Here is a 16,183-nt window from a genome sequence, read left to right as displayed (position 1 = left end):
GAGACGCATCTGGAAGCTAAGTTGCATGTTTTGGTTGCTGACAAGGAAGGCTTCTTTTCAACTCTAGATGGCTCTATGTATAATGATAAGGTAGCCACTGGTTTGGAAAAAAGCTGAATGAATCATTTTCTGAGCAACTGCAGGCAATCAATTTATGTGGATGGACATGCATCTTCACTTTCACATGCAAAGTCTGGTGTTCCCCAGGGATCAATCATGGGACCAGTTTTGTTTCTCATTTACATCAACGACATTGGACATGGTTTGTCATCTACTATCAAATTATTTACATACAACTACATCATTTATAGAAAAATTGACAGTACCCAAGCTAACGAGTCATTATAGTTGGACCCTAATAAACTCGCATTTTGGTGTCACCATGGCAAATTAACACTTCCAAAACGAAAGCCATGACGTTTACAAGAGCACATAAAACAGAAATGAGTCAATATGAAATTCAAGCTCTCCCCATTGAAAAAGTATCCCTATTTAAGTATCTTGGAATTCATTTATATTCTGACCTGCCTTAGAATAAGCGCATCGATATCATAACTAGTGAGGTGTCAAAAGCACTTGGATTTATTAAAAGAAACCTTTACTTGGTGAACTATACCTCTAAAATGCTAGCATACACTACACTTGTCCGTTCAAAGATAAAATATGCATCCATCATCTAGAACCCACATCAATCATATCTCATTGATTAACTATAATTAAAATAAAATGAAGCAGCAGGATTTATCACCAAGTGGTATTCTCGCAACTACAGCACTACAGATATTACACACTCACTTTCATTACCCCTTCTTGAAAAACGCAGACTGTCGTCACTGTTGTTGCATTTTCGTACATTTTATCATAGTAAATGTGCCTTCATGAAGCTTGTACAAACACACCTCATAATATTTTGAAACAAATTGATCACCAATTCAAAATACACCCTTTTTTGGCACGCACAATTATGTATCAACACTCACCATTACTTCGAAGCACACATCACTGGAACACACTGCCAAGCGACATCGCTTGATTGATTGATCGTGCCAACTTTGTAAACCAATTCGATATTTTCTTGGACATATGACTTACCTATATGTGTGAGTTTGTAAGTGCATGTATGTGCTTATTTTTACTCTTCTTTCATTGTAAATATATTTTCTCCTTAATGATGATAGTCTTGCTTGGGATACTCCAATGCAAAAATTTTGGTCCGTCAGCAAAAAGGCTCAAGTACGACCACATCCACAGCATCCACCAGTATTGCTCAAGTTTCTGCGTTCATACTTGTACGATTGTCAATAAAAAGCAAATATTGAGCATATTTGAGGCACAATATCAACACGTCGATATTGTGCACTGTGTTTATTTATACTAGAAAAGGTATAAATAAGTAATTCTAAGCACTGCAGCTGACAATGCGACACTTCGCATAAAAAGGGGAGTCTCCTACGCTTTGCTAAGACGATACTGTGCTGCTACCTGTCTTGAAATCTACAAAATATGGCCTCCAAGATTGCACGCATGCTGCGTGCTGCGTGCTCGCTATAACAAAGGCCATCCTTTCGTTTTCTGAAATTACCGCCAGATGGCACTCATGTCTCACGCAACATCTCCAGGACCCCATTCACCAGTTTTCTTGTGCAAAACATCAAATAAATATTTCTGTCTATTCACTCTTTTCAGGCGAAATACAATAGTCTTTCGACGACATTTTTGGTCAAATATGCAGATAGGGGGCAATTTTTTTCATGGCAATTTTCTGTATATATATTTTTTTGTACTATAGCTGTGTCTCTCTTATTGAGTTTTCATTCCTGCCACAATTTTTTTTTCCTTTTGCATCTTTGTCTATGGAACTGTATTTTACATTGTTTACCACTTTAATTTTATAATGGCAATGTTCTGATTTGCAAATTTATTGTATAACTAAAACCCCCTGCGTAATGCCTGAATGGGCCTTTAGGGTATATATCAATAAAGAAAAGTGTTGATGCACAAAGCGGGTGACTGAACGAATAAGTTTATGCCCTGTTACTAACGCTTAATCAGGAACATGTAGCGGCAAGTGTGAAAAAGGCAAAAACTATCAGTTTTTATTTCAGTGAAGATTCATGTTGCCACTAAGGGCTGTTGTTTCAGAAAAAGACACTTGGTAAATAAATGTTTCAGAGTATATTCAAAGAAATTCGGAGCGTTTGAAGACTTGTGATCCGCTGAAGACTTGTGATCCGCTAAGAATTTCTAACTCAGAATCTATCATCTTATCACTAAGTGAACAACCTTCTTTGTGCCGTAATGCATTCGGTATAGACGTAAAAGATTTATATTATTGTTTGCCCCAATGTGAAGATTTGAAGTGTATAAAGCAGTGCATGAGAGAAGGTAATGATGAGTTGTTGTTTCAGTGCCAGTGTGGCATCTCTATTGTGTCGTTTTTAGAGCTCATGCAGGCCACCTAAATTCTATCATTGTGTCTTGGAAGGGAAATAATTTTGTCCAAAAATCTGGTATCTGCATTGAATCATGAATATACCTGTAATTAGTTATATCTTTCTTGGGTATGTAGACGGGCAGCTGCAAAAGCATTTGAATTGGTTATCATCACACGCTGTTTGATATGTCCATGACTTCTTAGTTCTACTGGACATTAACAATTGCTCTTTACTGGTTGCTAATATAAAGAAAGATGTTAAGGAAAACTAAATGTCAGCGTTTCACTTTAGAGTTTCAAAAAATTGATGAGCTACAGTTTCTCGATTTAAGACAGGCTTTCGTCAAAGATCACATATATAGCAATACCAACCTAGATTCATAAAGCCAATTCTAAATTTTAATTCTGGCCACTCAAAACCATACAGGGAGCCATTGCGTCAAATGTGCTGGGTGCCGCTCTTCAGAAGTTACGCGAGCACCTTATGGCGCATGCATTTGATGCACAAGTTGCTCGCCTTGCAAATTATGGCTTTCCGAGTGACGTGATTTGCTCCTTGTCGGAAAAACTTATTTCAAAGATCGAGAAGTTTTATCATTGTGATTCTAGTGCACTAGAAATTAGCAAGAAAAAGAGGCAGGCAGTTATTCCATACATACACAGGATAGCACATGGTTTGAAAAATGTTGGTGCTCGTTATTGCATAAACATGTCATTCTCAGCACGTAATAAAGTGCATAATGTGTGTACTTTGGTAGATAGAGCATTGTGTCAGCAGCCAGGGAAAGGGAACAAATGTGTCTCCAGTCATGTCCACAAATATGCTCCTTGCACTACTGGCATGGTTTATGGGATTCCACTGTCTTGCAGCTGCGAATATGTAGGTGAAATGGGCATTACATAAACGTGTGCTTAAGAGAGCATGGGCTAATGCTATCAGATGCTAAAATCACATCTAATTTGGCAGCTCGTTGTAGGCCATGTGGATCTGTGCTCAGGGCTGGGCAGAGATGCCCGAAAAAGTATTCTGGAATGCAGATATCGAAATGCGTGGTTTGGAAGCATAAAATACAGATACTGAGATAAATTTGTAATTCATGTGACAGGATATTTCAGAGATACGTTTGCAAAAAGACAAAAAAGTATTCCAGAATACATATAGTAAAATACTTTTGTCTATGTCGGGGATAGTTATACTCCATACAAACATTTGTTATGTGCAGCATAATATTTAAAATGTGCAGCACATTGAAACTTGCAAATGAAATTGATTTATTGTATTTTCGCCATTCTCCGAGTGTCATTAAGGCATTACAAAGGATGCTTACACTGCACATAATTGTTAATAACCACATATTTACAGATATCAGTTGCAATAAAAAACTATGCCATATGAGAGCATCAGTCGCACGCATTGTACACTGAAATCCGGAACTCAACAGCAACACTATTAGTTATGCTAGAAGGAGCATAGTTCAAGCGAAGTGCTGGAACCATAAACAAACGAACTTCCAGTTGAAGGCTTAGTGTTTTCTAGAAACATCTTAGAAAAGGCAGAAAGAATTAAGAACGGACAAAACAAGGAATGCGAAAGGAAACTCAAAAAGACCTCTTTCGAATCGCTGTTTGGCCATGCTGGCGTTTTTCAGAAATGCTCTGCAGAAAGAAGTATCGTAAATGGCACACGGCACCAAATTCTCTTTGGGTGGTTTGTGGCTTCCGCAATAAGCTCCAGTTTTTCAAATGGGCGCTGCAAAAAAAAAGTGGAAAAAAAATGAGAAAAACAAACACTACTCGTTCAATTGGCATGAGGAAATACATTTAAAAAATGGCGCCCATTGTGCAGTATACAATACTCCTCACAATGAAAATATCTGTGCTTAAATTCAATATAGCAGTATAACATTGTTGTCACGCTGAAGCAGGCCATCATTCAAACACATCATGGGATGCGGGTAGCAAAGCAACTAGCTCGCTTTCAAGAAGGTAGGAGTCAGTTTCGCCCTCAGCAGAAATGTAGAAATGGTGGGTGCATATCTTGCCGTGGACTGCCAAGGTCACAGCAGAAATTTTTTTCCCCATTGTCAACACGTCTCAGCTCATTTACGAAAAAAAAAAAGTAACAAGATACCCGTGTCCTGGATAGTATCGCGATACATGCGATACACCGTAAAAGCATTTCACTACAGAGATACAAATACATTTTTTAAAAGTGCCTCGATACAGCAATACAGACACTCAAAAGTATCTCTTAAATACTATTGTGATACTACCCAGCCCTGTGTGTGCCCCACTTGTAGAAAACAAATATAAAATATTGACATGTAGCCGAAGCATTTTCATTAGATCTAACAACAAGTGCATAAGTATTTCATGTAACACTCGTCTAGATGAAGAACATAAGGTCTTAGAGAAGACATGAATCATTCTGTGTTGTAACACATGTGTACATGTGCATAGTTTTGATGAGTCAATGTTTTATATATATGTTCTTTCCTTTTCCAAATAAATTTCAGTTGTGAAATCAGCGCTGTGACTTTCTCTGACTGCTTCTAACCCGTTCCTTTGTAAAATATTCTACGGTGAACACTCACCAATTTGCCTAACTCACGATTCTGCATCTTTTATTTACCTATGGAATCGGGGAAGCAGTTGCGGTCTGACAGATTCCTTTTTTCCGCCCCATATTCAAACATCAGCGCTTCAAACGCTACCGCAGCTTTTATTGCAGGTGTCTGAGTACTTTCATTGTGCTCCACGTGTCAGAACCCAGAGAAATAAAACACCGACAAGCATGTGTGCATTGTGTAAAAAAAAAAGAGAGTGGAAGGAAGGATAAAGTAAATTTTGCTGTGCAGTTTCGTTGTTGCGACATTGTTGTTAGTCATTGTCAAGACAAGGTCGCATAAAATGCGTAAGTACTCCTTTTTGCTGAAAAGTATATTTTAGACATGTACAAATGAGACGGGGATGCAAATCATTAGTAAATATAGCAGTCTAGATCAAGGTAATCTAATCCAATCCTAAATGGCCTGCAGGCAATAGCCATTATAATGAACTAGAATGTGCTCCAGTAAGCCAACTGGCCGGGCTGTTGCATCCTTGTTTTATACGAATGCCGCGAGATAGCGCCACCTTTACGTTTCCTAGCAGCATTGGCTGCACTGTTGGACTATCGCAGGCTCCTTCAAACTTGCAGCTGCAGTTGATTTTATTTGTGTGGTTGTGTTCTGGTTGTTCCAAAAACCAAACAGCCAACTTCCTCAGTGCCTGGGCCACAAGTTTTGTTTTGACCAGATACACACATTTTTTCATATTTACCACATACACTCACAACATTATGAGTGTGTGTGTAAAATGTGTTCATTTGTTTTATATGAGTGCCTCTTATTTTATTTTTTTACTGCTAAAGTGTTCTTTCCACCGCACATTTTCCAAGAAGACATTATGGTCATGGAGTTTGCTTTTAATCTATGTGAAAAACCTGGAAAAATCACTAAATTTGAAAAAATTTAAATTGATAAACACCCTGTTATGGCTTTTTTAGCAAGTATGTTAGGAAACAGACACATGTGCAGTATAGAAGTGTGCAATGTCGCAGTCATGTATTGTCAAGAAACGTCACATACCTACGCTTGAAATACTTTTTTTACCTTCCAAGTTTCAACAGATGTGTCAATGACACATCACTTCTTTCCTAGGATGAAATGCTTTCAAGAGTCCTATCAGGACCCCTGCCTGTGATCTTTATCAGGACCCCTGCCTGTGATCCAGGGTGAAGGCCTCCGACTTTAATTTGCCAAACTTTATGGTTGCTTTGGGGTCCCTGAGGAAGGCGCGAACATAGGCGCGGAACTTGGGACCTAATCTCACGGGCTCTACCTGCTCCAGTATAAACTGATGTGAAATCGTATCGAAGGCCTTGGCGAGATCAAGGGCCAATATTTCTCGAACATCTTGTGTGTGTCGATCGATATTTTGCCTCTTAATAAGCAGCATCACATGCTGGGTGGAGAGACCCGGCCGGAAACCTACCATGTTGTACGGAAACAGCTCTTTATCCTCAATATACTGAGATACTCTGTTGTGTATTGCATGCTCCATCACCTTCCCCACACAAGATGTGAGAGAAACGGGACGGAAGTTCTCCATGGCAAGTACCTTGCCCGGCTTGTGAATGAGCATTACCGAGGCGGTATGCCAGGTCTCAGGTACGCGACCTTCTGCCCAGAGGATATTGACCTCCCCGGTTAACTTAGCGATTGACGTTCCATCGAGATTGCGCAGCAACCTGTTTGCAACGCCGTCTAGACCAGGGGCTGAGCGGCTATTAAGAGCATAAAGCACCTCTTCGATCTCGAGGTTCGTAAAGGACGAGTTGATTTCTACGAGCGGCATTCCCTGGTAGACCGGGTAATCCCACTCCCCGGAGGGGCCAAGCGGAAGCTATCGCTCTGCCAAATTCTTGAGTAAAGTGGTGTCAGTGACTCCACTGCTCCGCTGTGCTTGAACTAAGCGGTCGATTGCCAACCTCTGGTTACTTTTGGAGTTTGTCTGATCGAGTAGTACCTTCAACAGGTTCCATTTATCTCCGGTGCGCATTTGCCCATCTACTTCTGAGCAAACCTCGTTCCACTGATGCCTAGAAACTCCTGACAATATTCTTCAATATCTTTATTGAGGAGAGCTATGCGTTTGCGGAGCCTCCTATTTAGCTTTTGTGTGCGCCATCTTTCAACCAGCAATTTTTTTTCTGCCTCCAATAAATGCGCAAGACACGAGTCTATCGTATCTACCTGTAAGTCGGTTTGAACAGTCTTGGTGGCGAGGAGCTCATCCTCCGTGAGCCGAGAAAAGAGTTCCTCTAACGTGGCATATTCGCTCTCATCAGCTTTCCGGCACTTCCTGAACTCGTCACAGTCCGTCACCTTGTACTCCTTAGGTGGAGCTGCCCGGGTTTCCTGCATGACTGTGAGGATGAAGTAATCACTTCCCAGGCTTTCCTGCAAGTTAACCCACTGAACTTTCCCCGCATTTCTGATGAATGCCAGATCCAGAGTGGGTCTCTTGAAACGGATTTGACCAAGCGGGTTGGGAACTGAGGGTTCGTGACCAGCTCCAAGGAACAGTCCGTCATAGCTTCAACAAGGTTTTTCCCTTTAACATTGGCCTTTGGATAACCCCAGGCTGGGTGAGGTGCATTAAAGTCACCGATAGCTACGAGCGGTGACTTGCCGGCAAGGGTAGCCACCTTTGCGACCACCGAGACGTCCAAGTCGGAAGCCGTCGCTACCTCCCCTTCCGCTCCTATCTTTCTTTTAGCCGGCCGTGGCTCTACTGACGAAGACCGCACCGGGGCCTGTGCTGTATTTTTAAGGGCTTCAAACTCGACCCTCATCTGCTGAAGCTGCGCTTTTAAGCTAGCATTTTCTTGAAGTAAGAATGCAATCCTAGGGTCTTCTTTTTGCTCTGGCAGTGCCGCATGCGTTACCTGTGCTGGCTGCTGCGCCGGGCTTGGCTTGGCACGATCCGCCCAGGTCTTGGGAGCTTCTTGGAAGCGTAGCCTAGAGTGAGAGCGTCCCTTGGAGTGAGAGCGTCCCTTGGAGTGGGAGCGCCCCTTAGAGTAGGCGTGCCTCTTGGAGTGAGAGCGACCTCTTGAGCTGCTGCGACTCTTCTTTACAGCTGGTGAGAGACAGCGCATCCTCATGGTTCGTGCCACGCTCAAATCCCCTGACGTCAGACCCTCTTGGTGCTGCCTGCGTTTCTTGGCGGCCTTTCTACGCCGTCTTCGTCACCTTACAAAGTAGGGGACTTGGAATCGGTACTGGCAGGAGTTGTCGGCCATTAGATGTGCCCCACCACACAAGGCACATGTCGGCTGGCATTGGTGATCGTTCGTGGGATCGTTGACAGCACACCCGCGACACACTTTCTTTATCGGTGTCGGGCAAACATCGGCACGATGGCCGAGAGCTCCACATCCATAACTAACGTCAGTCTGTCTCCTGTACAAAGTACACCGTAGCATGCTCGAACCACACATAACATAGTTGGGTACCTTGAGACCACTGAAAAGAATGATGACGGTAGTCGTTTCCTTGATGCGATGCACCTCCATGGCTTTAGGGTTGCGCTGGTTGACGATCATCGCCGCCAACTGTCGCTCATCGATGTCCACGTCGACGCCTCGGATGACACCTTTTAGGTTTCGTCAGAAGTAGCCTGTAGGCCAAAACATGATACTCAGTTGAGCCAAGGCGGATGAGTTGCAGCGCCGCGTAGACGCCCGCGTTGCGGGACGCTGGCGTAGAGACCACAACGATATTCTGAGTAATGTTCGGGCAGACAATATCCTGCAGTGTTTCTTCCGGGGATAGTTTTGCTGCCGTCTCCAGGGTTTAGGCTAGACGAATCAGGCTAACCTTCTTGAGATCCAGGCCTCCTTTCGGTCGGACTAAGACTCAAATATGGCTCTTCGGCAATCGGGGAAGCCTCGATGCGGCTGCAAGACGCCATGCGCCGTGGCCGTGCGATGGCCAGCCGTTCCTCTACTTTGAGAAGAAGCAGACGCTTGTTGTCGGGGAGAACGCTTATTCTTGCCTAAAGCAGTCTGCCACCCAGGCGCGTTAGCGTTTTCTTGGGAAATAACTTCCCCTTCCACCACCAATACCTCCGGCATGATGCCGTTTCGTCGGCACGGGTGGATGCCCGGTGGCAAAAATTCTGTAAAAACGGTGAAAAATGGGCCTACCAGGTCAAAAATGGGCTCGGTAGAATCCTCTATGACATCTGTTGAAGGGTGTACAATTCCGGAGGATTGAAGCAATACTCTGACAGCAATCATTTGAAAACGACAGAGACGCCGCAGCGTTTCTCGCCGACGCAAAAGCTCAGAAAAACACGTCCGTTCGCACTGGACGCTCGAAAGAGACCTGTGTGGTGAAGTGCGTAATGAAATATTTGTCACGCTGGCTGGCTGTTTATCTCGGAGAAGTGAACACACGAGGCGGCCTGTGCGAGGAACAGTGGCATCGTCTTCGAAAATGGGCAGTGTTGACTGTGGCATGAAGTGTGCGTTGAAAGGCATTGACAATATTGCTTCACCTTTAAGGACTGTGAAACTGAGAATATTGTGCATGGTGTGCGCAGTGTGAATAACGCAATGCATCCTAGCTGCTTGCGAAAGCACTGATATTCATTGTGGGCCGGTTGCAGTAACCGGTTGTCGATAGAACTTTACGATTTGACAATTTAGTCAAGGTAAAAATCTATTTGACGTGATCATCTGAGAGTGGGTACATCTCAGCGTATGCGCAGTGCGCAGAAAAATAAAAGTGCATGATCGCCGGGTGATATATATGACTACTCATGAGCTATGAGCATGTTGTAGCGTTGCCGAATCTGCATATATGCTTCACACGGTATACCTCGTATTATCGAATACCTCATACGTGTTAATGGACACAGTGGAGATTTTCGTTTCTTATCTACTTTGTACTTTTGCGGCTCTATACTTGCTAAGTCACAATCACGCATTAAAAGTTAGTGTATCAGGCCTAAAGGAGTAATATAGGTTGAAAACAGGTTATAGGTGTCAAACGCAGCATGGTAACTGCGTTAGATAATACTATATATTATTAAGCTGTCGGGTTTCACATCACATGAATTTTCACTGAGTTATTGCGAAACGCAGCGGCAGAATTTCACTTTAAGTTTTACGAGCATATGTTAACCTCAGTCTAACGCACGGCAAGAAGTGCTTCTTTTTTTTTTTATTCATCTCCGATCACACGTTTGTGCAATGAGTGAGAATCTTATCCGCAACAAGCACTGCAGCTCAAAACCACGCTGCCGTCAATGCTGTACCTCGTTTAAAACTGCATTGCACATGCCTCGATGGAAATTGAATAAGTTTACATCCATGCCATGTAAAAAATTTCTCAATGTGATAGTCACCGTGTACATTCAAAACATTCACTTTCGGAAAAGATCAGATTTTTTAAGGCTGCCCTCTTCGTTGGTGAAGCCCACTGCATGCCAGTCTTGTCTTTCAGTACTATAGTTTTTCCATCCATCCATCTACGACGACCAAATTTCCACACTATGAACAGTGACTCTTTCGCGACCCCTTTCTTTCAAAAGCTGTGACTTTTTGACATAGTAATGTAAAAATTTCTGTCGAAGGAATTCAGACACAGCTCTGCTATGCAGAAAGATGCCACCGGCAGAACTTTCTTGCCAACCAGCACTTGCTCCGAGAGAGGGTATGGTGTGCGGGGGACCCGCAGTGACATCACACTGTTTACAAACAGGGAGAGGTCAATTGAATGACCATGGTTTACAGTGATAGGATCAGACATGGTGTTCACAAATCAAGAACAAATGATCGTTTTAAACTGGTTGAAAAAGTCGCATGAAGGTGGGGGCTTGCAGCATATACTCGCCTCATCTTGCTTTGTGCAGAATTCTGAATCTCTTAGTTTCTCCGCTGCCAAAGTGCATATTCAAGTATTGATTGATATGTGGGGTTTACGTCCCAAAACCATCATATGATTAAAGGGGTGATGCCACCAAATTTGTGGGGTGCGTGTTCTTTGCTGTGTTTCCTTTAGGTAAAGCATGATACACACACCAAGATTCGTGTATTTTCGCTAAATAATTTAATACTGCTTTACTTATGTGGACCATTTTCGGTTTTGGTTTCGCGGTGCCAAATCGGGCGATGACGTCGATGCATAGGTGGCTTGGTTACGTGAGCACACAAGGCTGTCACACACATAGTGTTGAATTTCGTCTCCTCTCATACACACGTGCCACACCAAGCGCCAGCAAAACAAACACGCTGACAGTCACCATAGCCAGCTGCAGTAGCATCGAGACAGTGGAAGGGAAAAGGCATGAAGAAAGAAACAAAGCGTTTACATTTACAACATATGTAAAGAGCGTGGACGAGGAAGCAATCTGGTGTGACGTCACGACAACTGCCGTTACTTCTCCTAATCTGAAACGTCAGTGTTAATGCGCAAGCGATTTGCCGAGATCGCGAGAGTGAGGATTTAGCTACACTTTTAGAAGTGAATTAAATTATATTCTACGCGTTTGTTCTGTCCGACTCTTCGTGAGGAGAGTCCTTGCATACAGAGGAAACCCACAACAGGCTTGGAATAGCCTCGAAATTTGGTGTCATCACTCTTTTAAGAGAGATCCCGCATGGGAGGATTTCAGAAATTTCGAGCACCTGGGGTTCTTTAACGTGCACCCAAATCTGAGTACCCGGGCTTACAGAATTTTCACCTCTATCGAAAATGCAGCCACCGCAGCCGGGATTCGCTCCCCCGACCTACGCGTTAGCTGCCTAGTATCTTGGCCACTAGACCAACCCTGCAGGGCGTGCATATACAGGTAGAATTAGGACAAGAAGCACGCCTCTTCTATTTTCACTGTGGGGCTATGGCAGAGTGACAATGGTTGCAACGGTAATGGACATTGGTGAAGTATGTTACGAGCGCACATGGACTTATGGTATGATCTACTGTACCAAATTTATGCTTTCAGCCGACAGATTCGGATGCAACGTAACACGTTGACTTGATGATACACTGCAGTATCTATTTATTCTATTTATCCATTTATTCAACGTGAACAACTTAAATATGGCTAAAAACACACAAACGATATCTCTGGTCATTTGCAGGTGATGTATGTGTCATCAGTAGAAGATTTAGAGGCTGCCACTGAAGAATTGCTGCAGTAGCCTCAGCGCGGGTATGTGTCACGAGTGCAAAAATTTCTTGAAAGGAAGGAGTGGGTGCTCTTTTTTTGGTTGGGCCTCATAAGGAGAGGCCATAACACTAATGTAGAGAGGAAGAAGATTATGTGCCGCAGTGGGTCACGCCTTTAGTGAGAGGAGCCAAGCGCGGGCGTTTGCCCTGAGTGCTGTGATTCCCAAGTCCATTGCTGCTGCCCACTTTCCGCATTAATAGACCTGCTGTGCAAGTACTACGTGCGCCAATAAACCCCGTTTCAGAGTGGTGAAGGTGCTGGGTAACTCAACCTGGAACTCCGCAACAGGAAAATACCTGCCATCCCAGAAATGGCTGAAGAAAACCCCCAGCAAGGTATGACCCAGCCTCCGATGGTCATTGTGCCCACTGCGCTACGCGTGCGCGATCCACAATTTTTTGACGGTACCGATGAGCAAGACGTAGAAGATTGGCTGTCGACATTTGAAAAGGTAGGCGCAAGCAACAAGTGGGACGACACATCGAAGCTGCAATATGTGCCCTTCTACCTGAAAGAGGTAGCAAGTCTCTGGTTCAACAACCACCACTTGGGGTGCTTTTAACCTACGCATTACCGATGTATTCAGTCGCCCCGAGGTACGCAAGCTCCGTGCTGAACAGCGCCTACGGGGATGCGCACAGCTTCAGGGGGAAGGCTTCGCAAGCTACATCGAGGATGTGCTCGACTTGTGCAAGCGCCTTGACCCTTCCATGATCGAAGCAGACAAGATCAAACCCATCTTGAAGGGAATAGACGACGACGCCTTCCAGATGCTGCTGGCCAAGGGCCCCCATACCGTGTACGAACTCGCCACTCTTTGCCAGAGCTTCGAGGAATTGCGCAAACAACGGGTCATGACACGGCGGCCAGCGGCTACCGACGAAACTCTCGGAGCATTGACCCTACGTGGAGACCACAACGCAATCATGTCGGAAATCAAACGATATATGCGCGAGGAGGTGGCCCGACAACTTTCGTGTCTGTCGTATCAACCGGCAACGGAACCCTCTTCTGAGCGTCTCGTGCCCGCCATCAGACAGGTAATACAGGCACAGGTCTCTGAGGCACTGCCGTCCGTCTCTCAGACAACACCTGTTACCGCGCCGTTGACTTACGCTGCTGTTGCTGCTACTCCATCACGACCTCCACTTCGGCCGACTCCCCAGCCTGTACGAGTACCAACGACGCCATTTCCAGCAACACAACAGCGCTATAACGGAAACCCTAGGGGCACAGTTGACAATCGTCCGATCTGTTACGCATGCGGATATGCAGGTCACGTGGCGCGCTTCTGTCGCCAGCGCTTCGCAACGGGCCCGGCTGCAGCTCCGAGGTACTTTGACGACTCTTTCACGGCCCCGTACAACGCGCAACGAGAAGTGCCCCGTCAATGCGACCGACAATCAGCGCAACGCGACCAGTCCCCATCTGACCTAGACCACCATCCTGCAGCCGACTACCGACCATTCGGTCTCTGTCGCTCATTCTCACCATGCCGCTACCGTTCTCCGTCCCCGCTTCGTCGCCGACCGAACCCTGTAGAGACGGAAAACTGACTGCCGCAGCTCCGGAAGCACGAGCTGCGAAATCGTTGCATTGGAGAAGTCGTCGCCCTTTCCCCACAAACGTTCTGGAACTGTTTGTTGAAGGTCTACGAAATCTTGCGCTTGTTGACCTGAGTGCCGCCGTATCTGTGATGAGTAAAAAACTCTGCCGCTCGATACGAAAAGTAACGCCGCCGCCTTCCGACGTATTGCTGAATACCACGAGCGTGCAACCTATCCGACCACTCGGAGCATGTACGGCGAGAGTAATCATTCAGGACGTCCTGTACCACATCGAGTTTCTCGTGTTGGCTACTTGTTCCCATGATGTGATACTTGGATGGGATTTTTCGTCACGCCACCATGCGGTAATTGACTGTGCTCGTCATAGCCTCCTCTATAAATATAGGAGGCTATGTGCTCGTGCGTAGGTAGAATTTTGTGTTTTCTGATGCGCCATCTACCGACAATGAGCTCACTCACCTTGGCAAGCTTCTTGTTGCTTCCTACATAGATGTTCCCCCTCTTAATGCCATCGTTGTCCCCGTCAATCGCACTGAATTGTGCGGCTCTACCGTTGTGTTCTCCCCATCTGACGTTTTCAGTTGCCGCCACGGTACGTCTCTGCCATACGCCGTTCTGCCACCTCACCAAGATACTTCCAGAATTGTTTGCAATCCTGGCTCATGCCCTCTCACCTTAAGAGCTCACGAAACACTGGGCTATGTTCTTCCTGTTGTTGACAACGTTATTGTGCCTATTGAGTCCCACGACATTGGCCAGCAACTTCAACTGAACGCTGTTACTCCTCCTTTTACACAGGATTACTAGCTTGCTACCCTACAGCTACTTAAAGCACATAACAGCACAACATATGTTGTGTTCTAATTAATTGAAAATATGCCATATGTCTAGTGTATTTCGAAAGTGTATTATCGTCAGTATATTCACTATTTGTTAATATATTTTTCCTGCTCCCTTTAAATGTTTTAGCTATGTGTTTGTTCTTTTGTGTGCATTTGCAGTGTATAATGCTTGTAATTAATTGCTTTCCTTACATACATTTCACTTTTCACAAATTCACTGACATACATAATAGGCAGTGTTGTGAAAAAAACTAATAAAGTTTATGTTGTGATGATGTACACTGCTATATAGGTTTATGTAACTTTCCCTGCTTTGTCCTCATAGCACACACGGCTTTGCCAGATTTTCCAGATAAATTTCTATGTTTGCTGGGGTTGAATATTCATGAAAGAGAAGATAACGAAGTGTTGGCACAGGGGTGAGCTCGTTCCTTGTGTGTACCGAACGAACGTTTTGCCAAACAATGGACGCGTTTCTTGTCCAAGTTATTATTGAACCTTTGTTTTTCGCACCACTCTACCAGCAGACACAACCTTTATTATACAATTGGAAAGCTGTTGAGCAGTCAGTGTTAATACTGCTGTAGGCAGCATTGTGATGTGGGTTTCCTTGCCTTTTGGTGTTGCCTTGACAACCTGCTATAAGCAACAGCTCTTTACCACACTCCCTCTTTGTACATCAGCCTTTTTTATGTCTACTGCTGTACATAGGCCTCTGCCAGTGATTCCTATTTGCTCTTTCCTGCGCAAGCTGATTACCACACTTTATGCATGCGAATTTTTTAATATCGTCACCATGTCTTTCTCAACTCATTTTTCTTGGCATGCTGTTTTTCATCTGGGGCATTGTTTATAAAATGCAGAAAGTTTTTTATATGCGAGATCTTCTCTGTCTTTGATCGATCCGACAGTTATACAGCCTCCAATAAATGCTTGTCCTTGGGTGATGTTTTGTAGTGTTCCTTTGTATTCCTTCCATACCACAGCACACTTTCCTGGTTAACCTTGCTGCCTTCTGATTATTGGTTTACTTTTTTTAGTTCCTCTACATTTGCACATGAAACTTAAAGAATCCATCACACTGAATTTGGAAACTCTAGTTGCATGTGTTATCTAATAGTCAGGCATGCATGATCATGTCTGACCCATGCCGACTTACGAGCGCTGCCTTCAAGAGTACATATGTGTTGTTTATAAAATTGGATAGCCAGCACTGCAAACACAATTGGCATTTCACGAACATTGGGGTCTACTTGAATATTAGTTTCGAGACCTTGCGTGGCTCTGTGGTAGAATGCTTGATTGCCATGCAGAATGCTGGAGTTCGATTACTGCTGAGACCCCAACATTTATTCTTTGCATTCGTCGAGTGAACGCTGCCGATGTCAGGTTTTTTTTTTTAGTGCTCGCATGTTAAAATTGTTCATGTGTGTTCTCGTAGTTCCCACGTAGATAAAGAGTAGCCTGTCAGGTGAGAAACCAGGCAGACCTCTCCAGCTTCCAATTAAAATAATTATTACTCTCTCTCTAAGGGTCAATCACCTATGGCACATACC

The 16,183-nt window shown here is 44.3% G+C and overlaps 1 long non-coding RNA gene across 1 annotated transcript; it reads right to left on the bottom strand.

Moving 5' to 3' along the window:
• Positions 1–564: 564 nt before the first annotated feature.
• LOC142765248 (uncharacterized) lies at positions 565–13,440 on the bottom strand. Its single transcript, XR_012884119.1, has 3 exons — positions 13,333–13,440; positions 4,044–4,184; positions 565–3,304 (listed from the first exon to the last, which is right to left on the bottom strand). It is a non-coding gene; the product is annotated as an uncharacterized LOC142765248 (long non-coding RNA).
• Positions 13,441–16,183: the final 2,743 nt, after the last annotated feature.

The sequence above is a fragment of the Rhipicephalus microplus genome, chromosome 6 (assembly GCF_043290135.1).
Source record: "Rhipicephalus microplus isolate Deutch F79 chromosome 6, USDA_Rmic, whole genome shotgun sequence".
Taxonomy (NCBI): Eukaryota; Metazoa; Arthropoda; class Arachnida; order Ixodida; family Ixodidae; genus Rhipicephalus; species Rhipicephalus microplus.
Note: the sequence above shows the minus strand (reverse complement) of the source record. Positions and strands in the feature narration are given on the sequence as shown.